Genomic DNA, 9,087 nt, shown 5'->3' on the forward strand with positions numbered 1-9,087 from the left:
CACCAACATACACATGCTTTTACATATAACTCTGAACATAAACTATACAATAAGAGAAACTGCAACTTATGACCAAAGAACTAAACTGGATGTTCCCAAATTCTTCTTATAATGCCTTGTCAGTTATGTAACATGCAAAATAACAGACATAATAATCAAATATAACTTTAATATGACAAACAGCACACTATGATAGTAAAACGAAACAGCATGAAACAGTGGTTTTCTTTTTTTATATAATGTTTAATCCAAAGTTTGATCTGTATATCTTAGAGAAATACAAAGTTGAGGTACAAGGTTTGTGATACATACCTCTGATTGGATGACAACAGACTGAGCAGAACAAGATGAGGACAAAGCCTAAGCAATATAAGATAACACAAGCAAGATAACAGAAGGGTCTGATACTGATAGGGACAGAGCTAATGGTCAAATATGCTATCACACTACTGTTTGGACAATCCCTAAAATATTTAACATTTCTATTAGTCACTTTAAATGCAAACTTTACTCATTGGTACAAATTTGAACTGCAGTCATTGTTTTACAAGAATTATCATCTGTTTGGAAATTGTGTTCTTTGATTTTCAGGTTGGAGGTATTTTGTTCTGTACTGTTGCATAATGTTAGCTGTTTTTTATATTTTTGTAAAACTGTCATGTATTACTGAGAATTTAACTAATACATAATATATATTGTAGTGTTTAAGAAACCAAATATAAGAATGTATTACCCTGCTTCTGCTATGATATTTGCATAAAATCTCAGTTTGTAATTGGTCAAAATTGCAATTAGTACTATGTTATAATTATTCGGAAACAGAGTAACTAAATTTTACAAATTAGTGTGCATAGTATATAATATAAAGTCTGGTGTTTGTATTTATAGACAAACATTTTATTGAAATAAATTTTACTTCCCGAAAATTGTTTGAACAGGAAAACATTTCTTATACTTGTTCTATAAACCTAATTGCTCCTTTTTGTAAAATAATGATTCTTCATACATTTTCCTTTGGATATAAACAATTGAATGAAAGTTTATGTTCCAGAGCATATATTTTTTATTATGAAAAATCCGATTAATAATTTGGATGATATGCAATTAATTCATTATCATTTACTTTTGTGATGTGTCTGAAAAAGATAGCCTTGCTATCGAAAGGCCTCACAAAATAAAAAGTTATAAATATTGGTTCTTGTTATTTCAATTATGTGATTAGATTTACTATGGTAATAATATTTTGGAAATAACTAAAAATCTGATTGACCAAGATATATGTGTCACTTTCTAACAGAAAAAGAGAACTATTCATATTTATAAAATTGTGGCATCAGCATAAACAATTAATTTCTCACTGGGAGCATGTTTATTAATGTCGTTAACAAAGACAAGGAACAAAAGTGGGCCCAGGAAGGAACCCTGAGGGACTCCAGCATTTATGTTGTCAATATCGGAATAAAACTCTGAGGAAGCTTTTGTTTTGGTTGTGTGATATTTAATTTGTTGTTAATTTCTAAAAAGTTTAAAGTTTGCTTGCAGATTAAACTTGTAAATCTTTTGAGGTGAATTGTAAAAAAAAGTCTGAAGCTGGGTTTACATGTACAGTTACATTTATGAAGTGGGTAACAGTAACTAAAACTTATTTGTAGTAAAACATTTTTATACTTTTTTCAAATTGACTTTTTCAAAGTGCTTAAAATCATAGTATTTATATGGTTCATCAAGTCGTAAAGACGTAAGCAGTATCACAGATTAATTTATTGGCATAACAAATTTCAACTGTTACTTGTATGTAGAATTGGTTGTATTTACACAGCTGATCAAGTTGAAAGACGTATGTGGTGTCACAGAAATTTTCATTTACTTAACAAATACCAACTGTTATTGTGTGCACATAACGTACTTAAAATTTGCTTCTTTCGGCATGAGGGATGGCATACTTGTGGTAGCTAAAGGAATAAAAATGGGACTGGGCAATGCATGATACAACAAAACATTCGCTTCGTAACAACAACTTCAGAAGATTAGATCAGTTGGCCTAGATCATTGCAAATAGAAGCATAACGCAATGCACCAGACACAAAGTGCAATTTTTGTCATGGTAGAGAAAACTATTGAGGAGGCAGTGGTTACGTTTTGCATTAATGAGGAGTATGATACTGATTAAGAATGCAAACATTGATATAATTCTTTGAACATAAAAAAAGGATGATACAACGAACATACATTGGAAAACAAGAACAAGCCCTGTATTGTATCAAGTTTACAGATAAACATACTTTTTACTGAGGGTACAAATAAAGACAGTGAACCGGGTAGCTTGCAGAGCAAGCAAGCATGTCTTTTCAATGGAATTAAACTAATCATAAATATTATTAGTAAATCAAGCCCGTCCGAAAAGTTCTTGTTGTGTTCTGTGTTGACGTAAGTTCGTTTGCAAATGTATCTCGAAAACCGGATATAATGACATACAGCATACATTTAGCACCAATGTTGTTGGTCTATGGAATAGTAAGGCATAGCCAGAAGTTAATATTTTTAATTCTAACTTATATTCTGGAAGTAGATTTCAAATGCTGTAAGTATATTCTTTTTGACCGAAACAGGCTTCTGAGACCTAACTTACCTATGAATATATTTTCAATGAGGCAAATATATAACATTGGTATTAAATATATAACATTCAAACTAAAGTATTCCTACATGAGCAAAACCTGAAACCTGAAATAACAGCCAGCAGCAATTTTGTTTAACCTCTAAACCTCTTAACCTTGAACAATGAAATAATATGTACCTAAAATATGCCCACTTCCTAATCAATATTATAATAGGGCTAAATTCTTATGTTGTAACTTCATCAGCACTTGTCTAACTGTAACTTATATGAAGTGTTGGAGTTATACAATCAAATAAGATCATAAAACTACCCAACGTCAGTGCCCTAAAACAATACTCTTTTAAACTTCCAACTATTTCAAAATCGATGAGAAAATTGGAACATCTTTCAATCACTAATACTAATCTAGGTGTGTTCAGTATGGCACTTAAAAAAGATATGTATATTACGTGTCTCTTATTCAGCATGAAATTGTGTGCAAAGCCATTGTAACTGCAAAGTATATATATCAAGAGCTATTGTTCTTAGATAAAATCGTACTCTTAAAACAAACACATGTCTTGCATATAAAAATATCACATTGCTTCATAGTAAATTCTCTTAGTTAAAAGGTTTTGGAAGATAGTTCTAAAAATTGTATAGTGTTTAAAACTTTTAGAATTTAAATATAAAACATTAGGACATATTTTTTATTCATTACCGTACCAATAAATAATGTTTCCAAATATTCACAAAAAATAACAGCAAAATATTTTTATAATTCAAAATGCTCAATATATAACAGAGCTCTAAAGAGTGTCTAAATAAATTTAATCAGAAAACTTACCACTTCAAATCCACAATGTAATTATGAAGAGTTCAATTTACACAATTCCTGAAACAAAACAGGCCAAAGTCACATAAGAACACGCAAACTGGTCACACTTCTCAAGTTGCAACATACACATGTTCAGCAACGTAAAGATCTCATATCTCTGAAAATATGTTGTATCAACTGCTATCTCTGATAGAAGCGACCCAATTACGATGTCATACACATGTAAAAATAGCTGTCAACACAGTTCATAGGCTAACTCTAAGACTATTATTAGACACCTCACTTAAGAACCCTAAACAGTTGGATAAAACAGCAAAACTTTTGATTATTGTGATGATTTTAAACAGCATCACTGCTAAGATTTGAAGCGCTGCCAGAATTGAGAATCTTGTTAAAAATGCAGTGCTCAATTTATTTAAATTCTAAATTGAAGAGGAGAGGAGAGCTATCAAGAACCCTACATCTGTGGTAAGGACTTAAGGGAAAAATGAATACAGGGTTGTCCAAAGATTATCTTTTTCTAGAAGTTCTAAAAGTACAAATATAGAAATGTTGATATTTTATTTTCATAATAAATATATAAATAATAAGTTAGTTGATAAATTTGTATAAAACAGGTTTATTAACATGTTGTGCTGAAAATGCTTAACATTGCATACCTAAATTTCTGACAAATTTTTTATTGATTACTCATAAAAAATTGTGTCAATGTTGGTAAAATCTTATTAGAAGACATTAATGTTAGTAAAAATAAGTTACGTTAAAAACAAATAACATAATTTCTGGTTTGTTAAACAAAGTAGTCCGCCCAATGGAAGCTGTCGTCGTTGAGATATTTCACACAACATGTGACTAGTTCATACACAATATATGTAAAACACTATTTACAATTATTTGTAAGTGGACAGAAAATGGACAAAAATCTGTTCATGCCATCTGAGCTTTTTGCCCTTACATGGGTAGTAAGCCACATCATTTGGTCCAGACAGTCAACCGTCTTCATAAAAAAATACATTTTTTGCCAGTATATCAAGCTTGCAGGCAATAAAATTTATGTGAATAAATCTACAATATCAAAATGTTTTGTAATATAATTAACTCACAAATTATGAATAAGTATTTAAGTAAAAGGACTTTTTTGTACTTTTAAATAATATATACCTTCAAATCCACAAAACATGCAAAAACCTCGTATTGCACTATTTTGTACGTAATTGTGATAGTTTGGTTTCTATTGGATGAACAAATTTTTTTCTAAAAAGTACATAGGTAGAAAAAAATTATACTTATAGAAGTGTATGTTACAAACAACTTTTCCTATGGCAACAATTTTTTTAAGTTTTACAAAAGTAATAACTGGGTTACTTTCTTCGACTTTGACATTCAATGTCAAATGAACTAATTGGTCTAAACCTTGACCTCTCAGATTTTGATAATTTTTTTTAATAGAAGTTGTATCTACCAAGACTAGTTCAAATTCAAAATTTTACTTTTCTCTACCTTTTGGTTTTTGAGTGATCCACACAGCTTTTAAAAATTCACAAAAAAGGCAGTTTTTAGTCATATCTTAAAATTTTCTAAGTAATGTAGCTTAAGACTATTGAAGCTAAGGTGCTCAAATGATTTTACATTCTTTTCTATTTGAAATGCTCTTTAATTTAATGTATCACATGACTAGGTTTCATACATTTTGAAATTTTTTGTTCACCTAAAACGGTTCTAGAAAAACCAAAAATAATCTTCTTAGATTTTTTTAAAAATATACGCTATTTACACTATAACTGACTACATACATACAAAATTTCAGAATGGGACGAAAATAGGTTCTTGTTAAAAAAAATATTTTGTTACCAGAGTACACAGTGGTTTGGTGTAAACTGCCATTGCTATGTACATTAGGTAAGACAATGTGTTGCATAATCAGTTACGTATGAAATAATTATCTCCCTTAACCAGATAATGTTTATTAAATAATTTGTTTGATACCTTTAAATTTGCATATTCAGTTACATTCTTCAATTTTTAGATTAACTTTTAGGGAAAAATGTATTAGTAAAATTATTATTTTAACAATGTAGCTAGTTTACGTACAAGTTTAGCACTGCATGGCTGTGGCTATATAGTTTCAATGTTACCTTTTGTAATTCTTGAAAAGAGTGTATTCAATTTCACAGACAGGCTGGATCCTGAAAAGTGACAAGTCTGTCCTGTTTCATGTAGGAACTGCATCAACCAAACTAAGCCAGCCAGCCAATCTCAATGACTTCAGTATTCAGTTGTCTGATAGTCTTCAAATAGTACAGATCTATCTACTGTCATAATTCTTATAGGTTTTGGGAGTGCTCTACTATTTGATACTAGTTAGTGTGTTTGTGTGTGGTTTATATTATAGTTAATTATATTTATGAATTAAATAAATATACAGTATTTGTTAAATCTAATTTCTGAATTTATTCATCTGACACTTTAAATTAAGAGTATTCATATTTTTGTCCTTTTTTGAAATAGTTATTGGTAAATAGTCAGGGGGGTTTTTGCATAAAACATTATTTCATGCAAACAGGAGCAGCGTTAGGGTAGGGCGTGGTTGGGCGACCGCCCAGGGGCGCCAGACGAAAAGGGGAGCCGATAGCCTTTTTTTGTATGTAATTGAATTGCAGTTAGGGGGCGCCGAAGAAATCTCGCCCAGGCCGCTAGTAGTGCTAAAACCGGCAATGCATGCAAACAAATTTAGTAGGCAACTATGGGATAAGAAAAAACTGAACTTTTATTTCTGCCAGATGTTGTAATCCTTTTAATGAAGAAAATCACAAAAAATATACATCCCTAAGAACTATAACAGAATGGATGTGCCCTTTAGGTTTGAAAATATCCAGTGGTATGAAAATATGTTATAAATGTGAAAGATTTCTGAAATAAACAAGACAGATGAAGATGTTTTACCATGTATAAAAGTCAAGATGATTCGTTTACCGATCCCCAGTCATCTGTAGAATATTTATATAAATCACTTGAACTTGTAGATAAGTCACCGCTAAAGAAGAAAAGGATAAATGTTCATATCTACACAACTACAAAAATTGACAAAGTAAAAATAAGTTTAGAAAAGAATTTATTAAAAGTAGAAAACCAGGAAGAACAAGCTGTTTGTAAGCAGTTAGGAGAATCAGAAATCATTCAACAGTTAGAAAAAATTTGCAAACACAACAAAAAGAAGTGAAAAATTGACAATTTTGTCTGTGTTCCAAAACCCTTAAATTTTTTAAGTATAGTAGCTCATACCATTTTAATAGTAATAAATCACACAGCCTATCACTTAAATTTAATTAGTGTTTAGCTTATGGAACTCTATCCTGAGAAAGATTGGCTGTAGCATAATAAGCAGTCACCACCACAATCGAATCATCGATATTTATGATCATTTAAACTACCGAAACCATAATATCAAACTGAATTACGTTATATGTATTTCTAATTACAGTATAGATCAGTTGTTTATGTATAAAAGTAGTAATTTAATGATGAATAAAAACTACCTAGGTTATGTGTATACTTATTAAACATATAGGCCTACGACAAAGCAGTGTAACATTTAATTACTGTTACCAATCTGAAGTGTAAATGTTTGTAATCGCTATTATACTTACGGCCATTACTCAAGTACCATACAAATTATTTTACTTTGAACTAGGCTATTTTGGACAATATTTTTATTCAATAAATTATTTTAAAAAGGTGGCAATAAATAATTGTAAATAACTATAATTAATAACTTTTTGTGTAGGCCTATTTGATATTACGTATTTCTAATCGATAATTTCGTTCACTGATTCAACTGATGTGGTGTGCACTTACTATAATACAGCTAAAAGATTAGATTTAATGATCAATTAATCAAAATGCTGATTAATTATTTTTGTTTTTTATTTTTTGGGCTTATTTAATTATATATCCATCTCACAATCCTCATACTTGTCATTAACATATCATTTTATCAATAGAATTGTATGAAAACAAACTAGAAGCAACATGGAAAGAAACTGGTAGATAATTTAATTGGGTACGGTACGATAAGCGGACTCGGTTTTTTATATCGAAGAATGTAGTCTTCGATACCTAATATTCGCATCTCAAATCCTAGACTATCAATTGATATAGGCTAAAAGTATCTATAGTCCTCAATAACAATCATATGTTTTATATTAAAATATGAATGTAATATTTACAGTGAACAAACAAGTTATTATAACAAAAATTAGGAAAACTGAAGTCTACCATATTTGCTTCTCTCACAGTTACAGTTGTTTCTTTCTCACAAATTTCACACAATGGGGTTTTCGGTACGAGTCCAACATGTTGAAGCCACAAAAACAATATATTTTATTTAAAATGTTTTATCATCTTTCAACGCAATGTCGTGTAGTTTTCTAAAATAGACTGCCATTTTTAATAATTAAAATTATTTATGTAAAATTGAAATATTACCCTACGTGTATTATTTTAATGTTTACAGCTGTTGGTATAGACTATTTAAGTTAATAATTCAAAATAATTAATCAGTATCGATTGATTATATCGATGGTTATGATTAAGTAATATTGTTTGCCAATTTCGATATAAAAAACAGGTCCGCTTATCGTACCCTACCCATTTAATTTTATGTAATTGAATAAATACCATATTGTACACTAAATCTATACAATAAAATGTTCAAATTTTATTCATGTGAATTTAACAAAGTTTCTTAATCTTCTAGTTAATGTAGACATTGAAAGATTTTATAGTTTTTAAAAGCTTACCTACATTTGTTGTATATTGAACTAGGATAGCCTAGTAGTTTAACATGTACACAACAATAATAATTAATAATCTAAAAGTTAATTTTATTATTCAAACACGCCTTTGTTACATTAAAATTTAAACACACAAGCGAGAGCTTGCACTGAACAAATCGTCTTTAGAGTGACGAATAAAAATCCTTTCGCTGTAGTAAATTAACACAATGTAAAATAATAGTGACAACAATAACAAAAAAAAAGCTTAACGACCAACTCGAATGCTATTATTGTAGTTAACAAAACAATAGAGGGAAATGCAATGCTACATAGTGCACAACCGCATATGGTCTATTTTTTTTCTCTAAGTTGTCAACACATAAAAAAATATCAACGCTACGTATTGACAATTGGTATACGAATAAAGCCAACAAATACATATATAAATTACATAAAAGGTAATTGTAGATTTGGATTAACCACTACTATCAGATTACAGTTTAAAAATCAACAAAATGAAGAGAATGAGAGTACCGGAATTAATTTAGGTGATAAACAATCTTAAAATTTCACGTTCCATCACACCACCACCTAAATTGTTTTCCAGCCTGACACTAGATTGCAGACCTATCCCAACTCGATCAAGACACATCTTCTGGAAGGATTCTTAGTTTGTGAATTTTGAAATGTCTAAACTTTTAAAAATTTCTAAAAATTTTGAAATTTGATAAAAATCCGAAGAATTGCCTAAATTTAGAAAAGTGAAATGTGCCAAAAAGTACGGCCTAGTATTCAATGAATAAAATTGTGTATTTTCAAAGAAACTGAGAGTAATCTTGGGCATTGTGTGAGCAACAGAAACATCAAACCTGACC

The 9,087-nt window shown here is 29.8% G+C and overlaps 1 protein-coding gene across 3 annotated transcripts in view; it reads right to left on the reverse strand.

Moving 5' to 3' along the window:
• Positions 1-8,531, reverse strand: part of LOC124362111 (monocarboxylate transporter 6-like) — a 53,851-nt gene extending 45,320 nt beyond the window's left edge. The window contains exons 1-2 of one of the 3 annotated variants that reach the window (XM_046816309.1): positions 8,237-8,531; positions 3,447-3,494 (exon numbers count right to left, since the gene is read on the reverse strand). The gene's annotated coding sequence lies outside the window, so the exon portion shown is untranslated. The remainder of the gene's footprint in view (positions 1-3,446; positions 3,495-8,236) is intronic. The other 2 variants (XM_046816308.1, XM_046816307.1) reach the window with 2 other exon arrangements.
• Between the last annotated feature and the right edge of the window lie 556 nt (positions 8,532-9,087).

Source organism: Homalodisca vitripennis, chromosome 5, assembly GCF_021130785.1.
Source record: "Homalodisca vitripennis isolate AUS2020 chromosome 5, UT_GWSS_2.1, whole genome shotgun sequence".
In the NCBI taxonomy this organism is placed as follows: domain Eukaryota; kingdom Metazoa; phylum Arthropoda; class Insecta; order Hemiptera; family Cicadellidae; genus Homalodisca; species Homalodisca vitripennis.